Source organism: Peromyscus eremicus, chromosome 6 (assembly GCF_949786415.1).
Source record: "Peromyscus eremicus chromosome 6, PerEre_H2_v1, whole genome shotgun sequence".
Lineage (NCBI taxonomy): Eukaryota > Metazoa > Chordata > Mammalia > Rodentia > Cricetidae > Peromyscus > Peromyscus eremicus.
The window spans coordinates 4,421,617-4,438,969 of NC_081421.1; the positions used below are offsets into that span (position 1 = coordinate 4,421,617).

The following is a 17,353-nucleotide window of genomic DNA, read 5'->3' on the forward strand; positions in this document are numbered from 1 at the left end:
CACGCGCGCACACACACACACACACACACACACACACTCTCACACATATTCGTACGCACTGTATTTGCATAAAGGAAGGCTAGAAGATACTTGAAGATCTCACGAAGTAGTTACCTCTCCAGAGAACTGGTTAAGGACCAGGTAGAGTAAGTGGTTTCATTCTGGCCCTGTAGGGTTGTTTTTTGTTTTAAACCTGTGAATGTTTTGCCTGTCCAAAGACATTGAAAAAGATCGCCAGCATTTCAAACACTGTTTTCCCTCCTGCCTCTCTGGAAGTGGCAGTTGCCACACTTCTGTGGACTCATTTATCATTTATACAGAGAGTGGTGTCTCTCGCCTCAGGCTGGCGGGGGCAGCTTGATGTAATGGGAGAGCGCACGGCTGGAATTCAGTCAGCCAAACCTCATTTCAGATTTGGCTCCAGCTCTTGCTGGCTGTGTGGTCCAGGGCAAGCTACGCTGCCTCTCTGAACTTTGTACGTTTTATAAGTACGGTAAATTAGATGTTAATAACATGCTTAGTGTAGTACATGGAAGTTATTAAACTCTCACATGATGGTTAATATTGAACTGTCAAATCCTAGAGGGTAGAGGCTTTTTGCTATCCTCTATTTTCTTCTACTGAAGCAATCTTGAATGTGCTTTGTGCAAACTCAGACCCAGGGCTGTGCATGAACATGAAATGGTGTGGATGGCGACAGGGTTGTTTCCTGAGGGATCACAGGGACAGAAGCAGTCCTGTTTTCAACTCTTAATTAGGAAGAATAAGTCCTGCCTAGTCTCAGAACAAAGGGTAGAAATTGTTGCTTCTTTCCCCCTCAAGGCAGGCCCTGCCTTGTTTTCTAGCAACAGGACAACGACCCATGAAATCAGGGTGCTTAGAGGCTGGGCTCCCTCCCAGGACTCTGCAGGAGGGGTCAGAAGCCAAGCAGCATGAGTCCCAGGTGTTACAGCTACATTCCAGACCCTTTATTCTGATGCTGAGCGCAGGGCACATCATTAATTCAGCACATAATTATGAGTACCAATGGTGTGCCTGGCAACTGCTTGTGATTTGGAGAAACAAAGATCAATGAAGCCTGACTTTTGATCAAAGCTAAAATCAATTCTTCAGACATCTGTCCTGTGTTTACCTTGCTGGGTTTAATAAGTGGATTTTTGCCACTCCTTCCATATCGACTCTGTCTTCCAATCCCTTTTAATTTTGACATTTAGACCTAGCTGAATACATACATATATACATACATACATAAAAAGTCTATTACCTGAATAAAATGCCTTTAAGGCCGTTAGCCTAAAGGCACACACACACACACACACACACACACACACACACACACACACACTCATGTAGGAAATGGCTTTGAGTTCTGCGGCTGTATCTAGCTTCACCCATAAGCTGAAGTAACATCACAACAGCTTAGTCTTAAAACAGGGAGGAGGGAGGCAGCCAGTCTTCTGGCCGTAAGTCCTCTGGGTCCACGATGATCAGGAAGAAGGGCAATTGCTCAGACTAGTGGGTTGAGTTCGTAGCTGGGGTTTGTAGCTTGTGACGTCTCGTCCTTAATCTGACATGACCTTTCACAAACGCCAAGCTTGAGGGCACCTCTGGGTTGGTCTTATTCGTCAGTGTGACATCACGACCGTGACAGAGAATGAAGGCTTGACCGTCACTAGGAATCTTTAAAGTAGGGGCTGGTGAGATGGCTCAGCAGGTAAGCGCAGGATCTGGGTATGGGTTCCCAGCATGCACATAAAAATCTGGATGTGGCAGCACAGGCCTGTAGTCCCTGCTGGGGAGGTAGGGACGGGAGGACCCAGTTAGGTATCTGCTAAGGTGCACACATGCACACCCACACACAAATGAAACAAAAGGTAATTGAAACACTTAAGAAATTTCCAGGCATCCTTAATGCTGGAGATAAACCTACTTTCTAGTTTTAGATAACCAGTTTAATTTCCGTCCAATAGGTCGTAAGTAAAGTGGAAGCCAATTAGATTGATGAAGAACTATGTAGGTAATGCATAGGCTGAGATCAAGTCTTTTCTCCTCTTAGTTAGTAGTGATAGGAGTTTTATGTAGCCGGGTGTGGTGGCCCCGCCTTTAATCCCAGCACTCAGGAGGCAGAGGCTGACAGATCTCTGAGTTCGAGGTCAACCTGGTCTATGCAGTGAGTTCCTGAACAGCGGGGGGTGGGGGGTGGGGGCTACAGAGACAACCTCTCATGAAAAACAAAAACAAAACAAAATAAAAAATGCTAGTTGTCTGTCCAGCAAATATCAGATCTGAGTAATCCTCTGTTCTCTTGGGGCCTTCCCTTTTGGTATGTAGGTGTAGAGAAGTTGGCTCACTCGTCACCCGTGACGTATGTGCTCTGCATCAGTGACCAGGACTCAGGGGAGCCTCCCTGGCCAGCTGAGAGCAGAGAAAGGCTTCAAAAAATTCCAGGTAGAAGATGAGAGTGGGGTCTGTGCAGGGCTCTCTCCCGTGTTCGTGACGTCGCGAGTACCTTCCAGAGTTTTGGGAAATGAGGGAGAGTCTCTGAGTGGTGGCCTTGGATGGATGACAGTGCTGCTGGGCTTGATTGAAGGAGCTGTTAGTTTCCAGTCATCTCTTGGCGAGCATCCATCTTCACCCCCCATCACTGACTCGAAAAGGGCAAAGCCTGCTGAGAGATCCGAGGCTCAGGACTCAGGTTGTTGGAGTCATTTGCTGCGATGTTGATCCTGTCCTCTCTGTGTACTTTGCCAGCTAGAACAAAACAGCGCTGCTATGGAAACCGCAAACACCAGGCAATCCTGGCCCCTGCACTTGGCAGCCCAGCCGGGGAGAGATAATGGCTTTTGTTGCTATCTATTGGATGCTGATGCTCAGCCGGCTTTACCCTCAGGGCCCCAACTAGGGATGGGCTGATACTGTACCACAAGTGCTCTCTTGTCTGTTCCCTAGCCTCCTGATGCATGCCTAAGGTAACCAATCCAGCCAGGGTACCCGCTCATTATCCTGATGACAACCCGGGGCCTTTACACTTAGCTGACACCTTCTGTGGTCCCTCATCTCAGGTGACTCTGAGGTGCTTGGCAAACCTACATCCTGTTTTCCAGAACTAACGAACACATTCTCCTGGAGACGGCTGCGACTCATATGTTTTATGTTGGGGTTGGGAAGGGCAGCCACATCCCCTAGCGGAGCATTCTGTCACACTCAGAGCAGGTGGCTGGGCATCTACGTCCTTGGAATGAATACAAATTACAGCCATCTGAAAACACATTTACCGTGAAACTCAAAAGATTATTAAAACCTGTTTGTTGGCTGCAACATTTAATAAGAGGTCATTTCACTATATGCAACATCAACAGTAATGATTGGAGAAGATAAGGCACAGGCTGGGGAAGCGAGGTCTCTCGCCTCCCCCTGAGTTGCCAGGTTAAATCAAACATGGCCTAGCAGTCAGGAGGTGTGGGCAAACACAGCTGTGTTTAGAACGCGCTGATGTCTTGGTCTATTTTCCCAATATTTGTGCTTTGGAAGGAGCTTTCTGCTTGAAATACCCTTCTCCTGCATTTGGCGTTTCCGTGTGTGGGAGAAGAAAATCATCCTACCTCTAATTCCCAGATATCTCAGGGTTGTTCTCGCCCTCTTAAAGCAGGTTATTTTTCTTGGTAATGTCTATTTTCTGTGGTTTGAAGCTGCCTTTCTCTGGAAGAGATAATCGTGGAAGAATCTTCTGACCCATTTGCTTGCAAATGGCAAGAAATGTTTGATATTCTTGAAGCTCTTGCCACATAAAGCAGGGCGATTTTCAAATTCTATTTGATCCTTCTGAAAGCCAGCTAGCCTTGTTCCTGAAAAATTGTAGCACAGGCAGAGAAAAATGGCTCTAATTTCTGACCATTACTTCACTTTTTTTTTTTGAAGGTTGTTATTCACAAGAATATGTGGAAAGGAGAAGTGAGTCAGTGCGGAGCCTTCATCATTAATGCTTGTCTCTTGCCCCGGAGGGAGAGTCAGCAATGGTGGCATCTAACCAAGAAGCTGGTGGGGTACTTGCATGTGGTAACTGAAAAGCTCCAGGCAGGCCTCGGCATAGCTGAGTCAGTCAGGAGATATATCATCCGTCGACGGCTCTGTTTCTTATAGCACGTCTCTGATGTAAAGAGGAAAGAGAGAGCCCAGGGGTTGGGGACACAGCCCAGCAAGAAGAAGTGCTTTCTTGGCAAGCATGAGAACCTGAGTCTGGAGCTCCAGAACTCCATAAAGTCGAGTGTGGCAGTGCATGCCTACAATCTCAGAGCTGGGGAGGTGGAGACAGCGGCAGGGGGATCTCTCAGGCTTGTTTCCATTCTAGCCAAATCAGCTCTGGGTTCAGTGAGAGGCTAAAAAAAAAAAAAAAGTGGAGAATAAATGAGAAAGATACCTGATGTCCACACTTGCCCACAGTTGCCTCCATGCACAAGCGGCCTCACATACACATACACGCACACATACAGCTTGTTCTGTGAGGTGTGTTAAAAGCCTTGATGTCCTAGAATTCCGGGGAAGCCTAGACAGGAACTTCCAAGCCTCTTCTAATAGAGTCTAGGAGATTATACTTGAAGTAGACTGGGAAAGAAAGATAAAAATAACACATACATAAATGCACACACATGCACGTATACATACATGTGTATATATGTACAATGCTCATATTTGTAAAGTTTTACAAGAGGATGCTCAACTCTGACACTGTTTTGCACCAGGTTTTGAAGCCTTTACCTTGGCTGTAGTGTGTCTGAGAGTGAGCTCAATGGCGGGAACCCGGAGGGGCGACTTGGGTGGAGGAGTGCCCATCAAGACAAGCAGCTGCATGTGAAGAGTCCTCAGAGCCTCTGTGGGACATCAAGGCCCAACTACACAGCATGGTTGTGGGCCTGGTCCCGGAATATGCCAAACTGAGCAGGATAGGAGGCCACAGAGCGACCTCATTGGATCTATAAATAGTCTACAGCAAAGAGACTTGAAAGAAAAAACCCACCTGGGATGGTGTTAGTTAATGTTAGTCCCTTTCTCTCCGTGAGAGGTGCCCTATTAGAACAGGTTTCATTAAAAAAAGAGAGAAAGAAGAGAAAAGAAACAAAAGCATACATTTGCGGGGCTGGAGTCCTACAGAGGGACCAGAGCTGGTACCATTCTTCCTTTTCAGCTGGAGATCTGGATGCTGAGCAAGACACACAGCTGATGCCTGCCTCCCTCCCTTACTCTCGCTCCCGATTCCCTCCTTTCTTCTTTCTTCTGGTTTTAGGTCTTATGTCTTTAAAAAATTTACATTTTATCTTGTTTTTTTAAAAAAATGTGTCGTGTGTGTGTGTGTGTGTGTGTGTGTGTGTGTGTGTGTGTGAGAGAGAGAGAGAGAGAGAGAGAGAGAGAGAGAGAGAGAGAGAGAGAGAGAGGGAGAGAGCCTGGTGAGTGTGTGTGAGTTCATGGTGTGTGTGTGTGAGCACATAGTCCACAGAGCACGTGTGGAGGCCAGAGGACAACTTTGAGGACTTGGTCCTCTCCTTCTACCTTTACGTAGGTTCTGGGACTTGAACTCAGATTTCTGGGCTTGCTCAGCAAGCACCATCCATGTTGGCTTGAGATCGCATGTCTTTTTAGTGAACAAATGTCTGCATTCAGGCAATAAGGGGAAAACTTTGGCTTCTTTGGCCTTGTATTTGAGGATAGTCTATCAGAGCAACACATAGGGCCGTAGTAGCTTGTGAAGGAATGAAAATCAATGAATGGATTAAACTGATTGGAGAGGTTAAAGGTTAGGGAGATAACCAAGTCCTTCAGAGTTTCCTTCAATTGTGACTTTGGGATGACCTCATTTCAGGGCTTTAGCACAGTGCTTTTGAAGGCATGCGAGTTGCTTAGGTAAGCCAGGAGGGTCCCTTTGCTGCTTTCTGGATGTGGGGGAAGGGAACACCCTTGATAGCTAATGTGGAATCAATACCCATTTCTTCTCTGGACCCAAGTGTATTGTTTTAATTCTAGGCATGGGGAGATCCTAGGCATTCCAATTAACAACTCCTTTTTTGCCCTATATAGAGTGTAATAAAGTAACCACAGAAAACTTAAAAGGGAGAGAAAAAAGAAAGAAAAAACTATGAAAAACAGAAAGTGTCAAAAGGCAGAAATCCTGTTGCCCTCAGGCTGTGTTAGCTGCTTTTACACAGCACAAAATAGGTAGGCATAGATGCTATCTAAAGGCTCAGAGGAGTGATGTGTGACCAGAACCTGGGGCTTCCAGCCACATAATTCTGCTAAGTAGATCAGAACCCTTCACTGAGGTAACTGAGGAGGGGCTGATCAGATCAATGGGGCTTGTTCTTGGAAGATCAAGAATTCTGACTCATTAACCAACTGAGTGCCAGTGACTCCCTCTAACACTGCAATTCTCTATGGCTGTGTTATGGTTAATCTTCATCGTCAGCTTGGCTGGATCTAGAAGTACCTGGGAGACACAGCTCTGGATGTGACTTTAGTTTTAAAAAATTTACATTGATTTGTTTGATTTGTGTGTGTACATGCAAGCGCACTCTTGTGGTGGTACCCACGTGGAGGCCAGGAGGCCCGTGGGTACCAGCACTCTTGCTCTGTTGACTCCCCGACTTGGCTAGCTCCCTCATTGCTACCACCAGGCCTTCTTTGCCAAGATGGACCATATACCTTCAAATTCTGAGCCAAAAGAAATCCTTTCTTCGGTTCCTTTTGTCACAGTCCTAAGATGAGTAACTAACAGAGACAGGTGTCACTCTTGCTTTGTGGGACAGAGACGAAGGCTCACATGTCAGTGGAGAGAGACTACTTTCCTACCCAACTGTTAACATTAATTGAGCACTCACAGTGTGCCAGGCCAGGTTTCAACCTCTTTATAAGTCCTGCGCAGTCAATCATCGTGATACCACCATGGCGAGGTCTACTCCAAGCGTCGTGAAAGCACCATGGTGTGTTCTACTCCAATCATCGTGATACCACCATGGCATGGTCTGCTCCAATCATTGTGATACCACAATGGTGTCGTCTACTGCAATCATTGTGATACCACAATGGTGTGGTCTACTCCAATCATCGTGATACCACCATGGCATGGTCTGCTCCAATCATTGTGATACCACAATGGTGTGGTCTACTCCAATCATCATGATACCACCATGGCATGGTCTGCTCCAATCATTGTGATACCACAATGGTGTCGTCTACTGCAATCATTGTGATACCACCATGGTGAGGTCTACTCCAATCATTGTGATACCACAATGGTGAGGTCTACTCCAATCATCGTGATACCACCATGGCATGGTCTGCTCCAATCATTGTGATACCACAATGGTGTCGTCTACTGCAATCATTGTGATACCACAATGGTGAGGTCTACTCCAATCATTGTGATACCACAATGGTGAGGTCTACTCCAATCATCGTGATACCACCATGGCATGGTCTGCTCCAATCATTGTGATACCACAATGGTGTCGTCTACTGCAATCATTGTGATACCACCATGGTGAGGTCTACTCCAATCATTGTGATACCACAATGGTGAGGTCTACTCCAATCATCGTGATACCACCATGGCATGGTCTGCTCCAATCATTGTGATACCACAATGGTGTGGTCTACTCCAATCATTGTGATATCACAATGGCATGGTCTACTCTCTTGCATTCTGTTTTACAGTTGATGAGATGTAGTAAGAGACAAAGAAAACCTTCTAGAATTTCACAATAAAAGGGCAGGCAAGAAGTTAAGCCAAGTTTGTCTGACTCCCTAAGCTCTTTTGTTTTTCATGTTTCACCAGAGAACATCTTAAAAAAAAAATCTGAAAAATATCCTGGATGTCACTCAACCCAGAAAACAGCAAAGGATTTTAAGAAGGTGATATAAGGAGCCAACTTTATATCTTGCTTACTTTTCCTGGCAGCCTGTGTGCTGATTTGACCCTTTCCACCACAACGAAGCTGTCATCCCAATTTTTATAGTGAAAAGAGTAAGATGGCCATGCCACAAGGCTGCCAAAGACACAGAGGACCCAAGAAACAGCGCCCCCCCTGCTCTAACCCGGCTCCACAAGTGTACTGTAGGATGCTCTGTAAGGAGATTGTGTGATGTCAAGATCTAGTAACACAATCCAGCATGGAGATTCCCAGAGCTTGATATAAAGTCTTTCCTGTTTATCAAATTCCCAGAGAGAGGCCAGGCACGGTGGTGTAGTGGGTAGCTGTTCCAGCTTTGACCTTGAAACACTGCCCCTAGAGTGACAGGTAACTGCCACACCTGTCTGTGACCTGCCCCTGGGGCGTGGCTGAGAGGGAGCCCCTTAAGACAAGAGGTGCATACATGCTTGGTCTCTTCTGGATACCTCATGGTCCTGGAATCTGGATGGGAGACCAACTTGAGTTCTCTGCTGGATGGTACCTCATCTCTCCTGGATCCTTTAACCAATCCCTATCGGCTGTAAGTTATCCCAGAAATAAACCTCTCTTGATTACCAGATAAATTACGTGGAATTGCCTCATTAAATACAGCAATATGGTTGCACACCCCTTTAATCCCAACACTCAGGAGGCAGAGGCAGGCAAGGCAGATCTCTATAAACTGGAGATCAGCCTGGCCTACATAGCGAGTTTCAGTCCAGTCAGGACTACATAGTGAGACCTTGTTTGAAAACAAACAAAACAAATCAAGAAGCAAGGCAAGGAACACTTGAGGAATGACTTGTGACATTGTCCTCTGGCCTTCTCCTGGGCCCCACGTAATCATACAGATTCGCAGATCAAGTGGCAGTAGTCTGTGCAGCATCCACAGAGGCTTCCCTCAGTTTGAGAGCCTTAGCTGAAGGCCAAGCGGCCTAAAGCTGTCTCTTGTGGTTCATTTGTTCTGTGGAACTCGGATGGCCTTCTATTAAGGCCAGAGAGGGGGAGAATTTGCCTGAAGCCACCATGCATGAATGCAGCTTTCCCTTCGTGGAAGTGGTCACTTGGCCGAGGAGGGAGACACCAGGGTGGGCCAGGAGCTCTGCAGGCATTTAGGAAGGAGCCCTTAAAAAAGCAGGGCAGGAGACCCAGATGAAGGTTTGCCTACTCGGCCCGATGCAAGACGCCTTGGATTTTTGTTGATAATGTAGCAGTGGGCAGCTCAGTGAAATCACTGAATTTGAGTGATGAGAAGGAGGAGGCAGAGAATTTGGGGAAGAATTTACACACACACACACACGAGAGATAGAGAGAGAGAGAGAGAGAGAGAGAGAGAGAGAGAGAGAGAGAGAGAGAAAGAGAGAGAGGAAGGTAGGAAGGGAAGGAGGGGGAGGGAGGGAGGGAGGGAGGGAGGGAGGGAGGGAGGGAGAGGGACATACACATATATATAAACATATATACACAGACAGGTATACACACAGACACACAGACAGGCATACACACAGACACACAGACAGGCATACACACATACACACAGACAGGCATACACACATACACACAGATACAGACACACACGCAGACACATGGTATACGTACACATACACAAACATATACACTCACAAATACACATACAGATAGACATACACACCACACACACACCACACTCAAACATATGCATCACACACTCACGTTTTTTCTGTTTTGAGAGTCTCATGTAGCTTTAACCCCTGATCTTCCTGCTCAGTCTCCCCAGAGTGTTACATTGTTCTTAACCTTCCCAATGGTTCTTTTTGGCTTTGCTTTCTGTGTTTATTTTGTGGTGCTGGGGATTGACCCTGGGACCTTGAGTAGGCTGGGTTTGCCTTCTACTTACTGAGCTGAACGCTGGCTCTCCTGGAGCTTCAGTAAGAAGAGATTCTTGCTCCCCTAGAAATGTGTTTGCAAGCTCTTGGGTCTCCAATTTTGAATGAGGTGGGATTGGGAAGGGGGTTCACTGTAAAACCAACGCCTCCTAAAATTGCCTGGACACTGTGGCTTGACTATGTCAAGATGATTGTCAGCGAATGTCACTCTTTAGTGACTGGTACCATCAAAGAGGCTGTTGCCCTTGGTTACTTACCTCCCAGAACTTGAAGTTAAGCCTCTGCTGCTGAAGGCACCACGCACATTGGATACGGTACGTAGAGGAAGGGAGATGGCATTGGCTTGGTGGCCTCAGGGGCCTGGCTGACCTACAGTCCATCGGGGAGTCTGGATGGTTTACTCTTTTTCTCTAAACCACCTCGCTGCATATCCAAGACAGTTCATTGCCACCTTTATTCTCTGAGAAATGACTGAAAAATTTTCAATGATAGAACTTCTAATTTAAAACAGGATCTGTGAGATAACTCAGTACCCATCAGTACTTGCTACCGTGAGATAACTCAGTACCCATCAGTACTTACTGTGCAAACCTGACAACCTGAGTTTGGATTCCCAGAATCTACGTGAAGATGGATGGAGAGAACACATTCTACACAATTGTCCTCTGACCCCCACAGCATGATTGTGATATGCTTACTCACATACACACCATCCTCAGATACAACAGTAAGACTAAATGCAATAAGACTAAATGAAGAAGAACCTAGCCACAGCCATCTGTGTAAAATGACTGCCACCCTCAATCTGCCCATCATATATCTTGTTCAGAAGCCATAACATTACTTCACACAGGCTAGCCATGAGTTATCAAGCATAGTCCAAGCATGTTTTCGAATGCCAGGAGTTGTGGTACCCACCTGTAATTCCAGCACCCTGGAGGCAGAAACAGGCCAGTCTCGAACTGGAGGCCAGCCTGGATTACACAGTGAGATCCTGGATCAAAGAATTAAACAAATGAAACTCGTGACATAATAAAAAGTGGCCTGGCACATTAGCACTCGGGTGTTATGGACCAGGCTTTCTTTTGGCCACCAGCCAGCTCCCAAATCATGACACGGAGACTTCTTAATCGTTATGAACGCTCAGCCTTATCTTATGTTTGTCCCATTAGCTCTCCTCAACCTGTTTCTCTTCATCTACAGTTTGCCTCGGGGCTTGTGACCTTTCTTTCCTTCTGTAGATCTTACTTTCACTGCTTCTCCTGTCTGGCTGGCTGGTGGCCGCCTGGCTTCTGATCCCAGGCATCTTCCTTTCTTACTCCCACGTTCTCTTCTCTCTTAGAGCCCAGATTTCTCCTCCTACTTATTCTCTCTGCCTGCCAGCCATGCCTAGCTATTGGCTGTTCAGCTTTTTATTAGACCAATCAGGTTCCTTAGGCAGGCAATGTGAAACAAATGCAACACATCTTTACATAATTAAACAAATGTAGCACAAACAAATGTAACACACCTTTACATAGTTAAAGTAATATTCTCCAGCATAAACAAATGTAACACACTTTACATAGTTAAATATCCCACAACAGTGTTACAAAGGTTAATGTGATAATCTTCTTACACATGTACATGTGAGCACAACAGCTGTCTTAGGCAGACCAGGTGAAGCTTGGGAGCCACCTAGCCCATGTTGGAATGCTTGAATGCATCTAGGTGGGCATGGATGCTCTCCATAATGTGAGCCAGGGTATAATCAATCCATCACTTTGCTCATTAAAAACAAAACAAAACATGTTTATTGGGGCTGGAGAGATGGCTTAGCAGCTAAGAACACTAGCTTCTCTTCCAGAAGACCTGAGTTCAATTCCCAGCACATGCATGTTCATAACCATCTTTAACTCCAGTTCTAAGAGATCCAATGCTCTCTTCTGGCTTCCTCAGGCAACAGGGCATGTGTGTAGTGCACATACATACACACAGGTGAAATGTCCACATACATAAAATATTAATTAAAAATTAAAAAGTAGGCCAGGCGGTGGTGGCGCACGCCTTTAATAGCAGCACTCAGGAGGCAGAGGCAAGTGGATCTTTGTGAGTTCGAGGCCAGCCTGGTCTACAGAGTGAGATCCAGGAAAGGCGCAAAGCTACACAGAGAAACCCTGTCTCGAAAAACAAAACCAAAACAAAACAAAACAAATATTAAAAAGTAATTATTATTATTACTGTGTGTGTGTGTGCGCGCGCATGAGAGAGAGAGAGTGCATGCATATGCACGAATGTGCATGCTGCTATGTAGAGTCAGTGCTTTCCTTTTACTTTCACGTGGGTGCCAGGGTTTGAATTCGGGTCTCTAGGCTTGCACAGCAATGCTTTTACCCACTGAGCCATCTTGCTGACCATGGTCCCTCTAGTCCATGGTTGCAGGGTACGCATATGTGTGTGTGTCAGGGATTGAAATTAGGATTTCATGCACGCTGGTCAAGCACTCTGCCACTGATCTATATCTCCCAGTGTTTGCTTATTATTTCTGCATCTCCCACAGTGAGGGGAAAAACTCAGATCTGAAGACATCTGTATATGGCAGTGTCGGTTCCCCCGAACTGGAATTACGGACAGTTGAACCTGTCATGTGGAGGCTGGGAATTGAACCTGGGTCCTCTGGAAGCTGCCAACATTCTTAACCCCTGACTCACGTCTCCACGCCCCAATATATACTGTGCTCTTCTGAGTGTATTCCAGACTTTTTGGACTTTTCTTTCACTTAGGAAGTAAAGTCCCAACTCTAAAAATAGCTGGGCACTGACGGTGTCTATGACTCATTGCTATTCCCTTAGCTCCACAGTAAACACATGCATGTCCTGCACCCGGGCCAGTCATAAGATTGGGGGCTCAGCCACTGTACTCCCTGCAGTCTCTGCCGGGCTCCGGAAAATCTATGCAAACCATAGCTCGAGAAGAGTTCATTTTCATCAAAAACGCTCACATCTTACGAGTTAGCCACTGATTTGTCTAGAAACCATTCCCTCTGGTTTTTCTCTGTGGTTCTTACATGTTAGTCTGCACTGGACTCATACAGGGTTTTTTTGAAAACACAGCCAAGGGCCAGCAAGATGGTTCAGTGGGTAAAGGTGCTTGCTGCCAAGTCTGAGGGTCTTAGTTCAATCCCTGGGATCCACATGGTAGAAGGAGAGACTGAGTCCTGAAGGTTGTCCTCTGTCCTCTACACTTGCATTGTGATACACACACACACACACACACACACACACACACACACACACGGGTTCACTGTGTAGCCCTGTGCCTTTCCTGGAACTCACTCTGTAACCCAGGCTGGCCTCGAACTCACAGAAATCCTCCTGCCTCTGCCTCCCGAGTGCTGGGATCAAAGGTGTGCACCACCACTGCCCGGCATTATTATTATTATTATTATTATTATTATTATTATTTTAAAGAAAAGAGAGCCAGATGGACCTCCAACTTGCTCAGGAGGTTTGGTTTGGGTTTCTGGGAATTTTCGTGGTTGCTAATTCTCTAAGTGACTTTTGGTGACCCACCGATAACATTTTAGGAAGCATTTCCCCAAACCAATTTTATTGATTCTGATTAACTTCTGGACGGTGGTAGGTTTAAAATGGCATTAAATGTAGTTAAATAACATCAAGTGGAGATGATATTTAATTAAGTTAAAGTAAGTAAATTGAATAAATTAGCCCAATTTAAAATGTGATCAGATAAATTTAAATACCATTGGGTAAATGCAAAATACCATCCATCAGAGATAACAACACACCCACAGGTCCTATGAAAATAGAAGAGAAAATCAAGAATGGGGGAATGTTTGTGACTTTCTTGCCCCCCGAAAACTTTCAAATTAGGAAGAAATTATTTCAAAAAAAAGAAGAAATTGAGGTAGTGAATTATGCACATTTGCATTGATAACACAACAGAACACAGTCATGTTAGGGGCATTGTTTTATTAGGCCAGCTATGGTATGAGTTAAAGGACAGTCCTTGTAGCCTGGTGTGGGCTCAATGTGCTTCATGGCAGGTTTAGTCCTGCCTCTCTTTTTTTTGAGACAGGGTCTCATGTAGCCCAGACTGGCCTCAAACACACTTTTTAGCCAAGGGTGACCTTAAATTTCTAATCTTCCTACTTCCAACTCTTGAATGCAGTGGTTACAGGCATATGTTATCAAGTCTGACTTATACAGTGCTGGGGTCAACCCCAGGTCAGTGCTTGTTAGGCAAGTACTCCAACTGAGCTCCACCTCCAGGCCTCCCTTCCCTGTTTAGCTCTGAAAATGTGTGGAGGCCTGTGATATGCTTGGTGATGGACACAGCTGAGGGAGTCACACGACATTAAGGTATTGCAGTCAGCGTGTGAGGTCATCAGAACTACAAAATAGAGACCATGATAAGAGCCTGGGATTGTGGACTGGAGAATGAGAAAATATGTAGCAGCAGAGGTGATTTTGAGGTAACAGAACTTTCCGGGACAGGACCATGGGCTGTTGTGTATTTGGGGATATCTGTTGCTGTGGTTTGAATGTCCCCTTCAAGACTCATGTGTTGGAAAGTTATCGCTGCTGCAACGATGTTGGGGGTTGGGACCCAGAGGGAGATGTCATGAGGGTGAGCGGATTCCTGTCAAACTGAAAAGGGCTTCTGTGTGACGTGGGAGGGACCGTGCTCTTCACATCTGGAGGATGCAGCCTCCCGGGAGCCATCTTGGGAGTGGAAACGGGGCCTATACCAGACATCAATCACGGCACTGTCCTTGGTTTAGAATTCCCAAACTCCAGAACTCTGAGAAATAAGTTTTCTGTTCATTATAAATAACATGACGTGCAATGAACTGAAACACTAGTATAATAAGCCCAGGGATAGGGTGTAGTTGGCCAAGAGACTCTGGGTACATATCTTGAAGGATCAGTGTGACTTAGAGAGCTGGAAAATGGTCTTCAAAAGGGATGGACACATCAAAAGAGTAGAGGCATTTTTAGTGAGAAAGGATGGAAACATACATTACATATGAAAAGTTTTCAGTGCCAGATGGAGGGATTTTTAAAGAAATTGCTGTAATTTTTTTAAAGTGCGTGTGTGTGTGTGTGTGTGTGTGTGTGTGTGTGTGTGTATGTGTGTATGTGTATATGTGTGTGTATGTGTATGTGTGTGTGTGTGTGTGTGTATGTGTATGTGTGTGTATGTGTGTGTGTGTATGTGTGTGTGTGTGTGTGTGTATGTGTGTGTATGTGTGTGTGTGCACGAGTGTCACAGCATGGGCTTGGACAGAGGTCAGAAGAAAACTCCTCAGAGTCAGTTCTCTCCTTCCACGTTGACATGGGTTCTGGGGATTGAGCTCAGGTCATCAGACTTGCGTTATTGGATAGCAAACAACTCTACTTGCAGAGCAATCTCACTGGCATGCATTTATTTATTTATTGAGACTGGGCCTTATGTAGTCTAAATTGGCCTAGAATTTGTTACGTAGCTGAAGATGACATGGAACCTTTTTGGGGGTGGTGATAAATTCTATCTATCTATCTATGTATCTATCTATGTATCTATGTATCTATCTATGTATCTATCTATCTATCTATCTATCAGTCTATCTATCTATCTATCATCTATCTGTCTATCATCTATCTATCTATCTATCTATCTATCTATCTATCTATCTATCGATCATCTATCTATTCATGTATGCATGTGCATGTGGCATGTACGTGGAGGTCAGAGGACAACTTGTGGGACTGGTTCTCCTTCCTCTATGTGGGTTCTAGGGATTGAGTTCGGGTCATCAGGCTTGGTTGCAGGTGCCCTTACAGGCTGAGCCACTTTAACCAGTTGACCTTGAACTTCTGACTCTCCTGCTTCTACTTTCTGCGTGCTAGATTGTAGGTGTTTGTTACCAGTTCTGGTTTATGTAGTCCTGGGGATCCAGCCCAACATTCTCACGCATGCTAGGCAAGTAAGTATTCTATCAACTGAGCTACAACCCCAGCCTATCAGATTAATGAATTTATTTTTATTTCTTACGCGTTGGTGGAGACTTATTGATTATTTATTTATTTATTTAGTTTTTTTTTTTTTTTTTTCCTAGACAGGGTTCTTCTGTGTAACAGCCCTGCCATCCTGGATCTCACTCTGTAGACCAGGCTGGCCTCAAACTCACAGAGATCCACCTGCCTCTGCCTCCTGAGTGCTGGGATTAAAGGTGTGCACCACCACCATCCAGCTATTTCTATGATCAGATCTCACTGTAGAGTCTAGGTTGGCCTGGAACTAGAGATCTTCCTGCTTCAGGCTCCAAGTGACGGGATTACAGGTGTGTAACTAAAACTCAAGCGGTTGCGTACACCTGTAGGAGATTTTTTTAAAACTCTCTTTTTATTCATTCTTTGTGTCTTTGACATCAGGCATCTCTATCCCATTAATTTCCTTGTCCCTTTGTATATACCCTCTGCCCTTACAACCTCCCTACCCAAATAAAATAAAATAAAATTTAGGAGAAAAAAAAGAAGAAAAAAAGGAAAATCAACCTCATCATGGAAGCTGCAGTGTAGTCGCACAGTGAACCGTTTTATCCATATGTCTTTACTTGCAAGTGTTCACTGCAATGAGTCATTGGTCTGGTTCGAGGCCTCTGGCTTCTGCTACACTATCAATGCTGGGCCCTCACTGGGATTCCTCTTGGATATCCTGTTGCTGCCCTGTGTTGTGGAGATCCTGCAGCTTTGGGTCAGGTGCTCCAGCAGATCACAGATGCGGTGGATGTTGGGGGTGGGCCAACTCATAACCCTGGTTCTGGGCCTGGGTAGTTGCAAGGTTGGGCAGCCTGCCAGCTCTCCCCTGTCCTCACCACCAGGGTGAGCTCTCTAGCATTGCCCCCTTCTAGTTCACCCCTTGCAGTAATGAGCAAGGGGCGGGGCCAGTTCTCTGGCTTTCAGGTCCTCAGGGTCCGCATTCCCACACCTACACCACCTGGGCCAGGTCCTCAGGGTCAGCTCTCCCACACCTACACCACCTGGGCCAGGTCCTCAGGGTCGGCTCTCCCACACCCACACCACCTGGGCCAGGTCCTCAGGGTCCGCATTCCCACACCTACACCACCTGGGCCAGGTCCTCAGGGTCCGCATTCCCACACCTACACCACCTGGGCCAGGTCCTCAGGGTCAGCTCTCCCACACCTACACCACCTGGGCCAGGTCCTCAGGGTCGGCTCTCCCACACCCACACCACCTGGGCCAGGTCCTCAGGGTTGGCTCTCCCACACCCACACCACCTGGGCCAGCTCTACTGTGTTGCCCAGGCAAGGTGCAGGGGCCACTCTCCCGAGTGCTGCAGCTAGTGAGGGCCAGGGACAGCTTTCTGGCTCTCAGGATCTCAGGGCCAGTTCTCCCATCTGTCACAGGTGGCCAGGTGCAGGGGCCACTGTCCCGAGTGCTGCAGCTGGTAATGGGGAGGGTTAACTTTCTTGCCTACCACATATGGCAGGGGCAAGGTGGGGAGGGCATCTTGAGGGATTGTTCTGAATTAAATCATTTGAGATGGGAA

The 17,353-nt window shown here is 46.2% G+C and overlaps 1 long non-coding RNA gene across 1 annotated transcript; it reads right to left on the reverse strand.

The window, feature by feature from the left end:
- Positions 1 to 2,193: 2,193 nt before the first annotated feature.
- On the reverse strand, positions 2,194 to 6,969 carry LOC131912341 (uncharacterized). The gene is made up of 3 exons (XR_009379598.1): positions 6,867 to 6,969; positions 3,603 to 4,376; positions 2,194 to 2,751 (listed from the first exon to the last, which is right to left on the reverse strand). It is a non-coding gene; the product is annotated as an uncharacterized LOC131912341 (long non-coding RNA).
- Between the last annotated feature and the right edge of the window lie 10,384 nt (positions 6,970 to 17,353).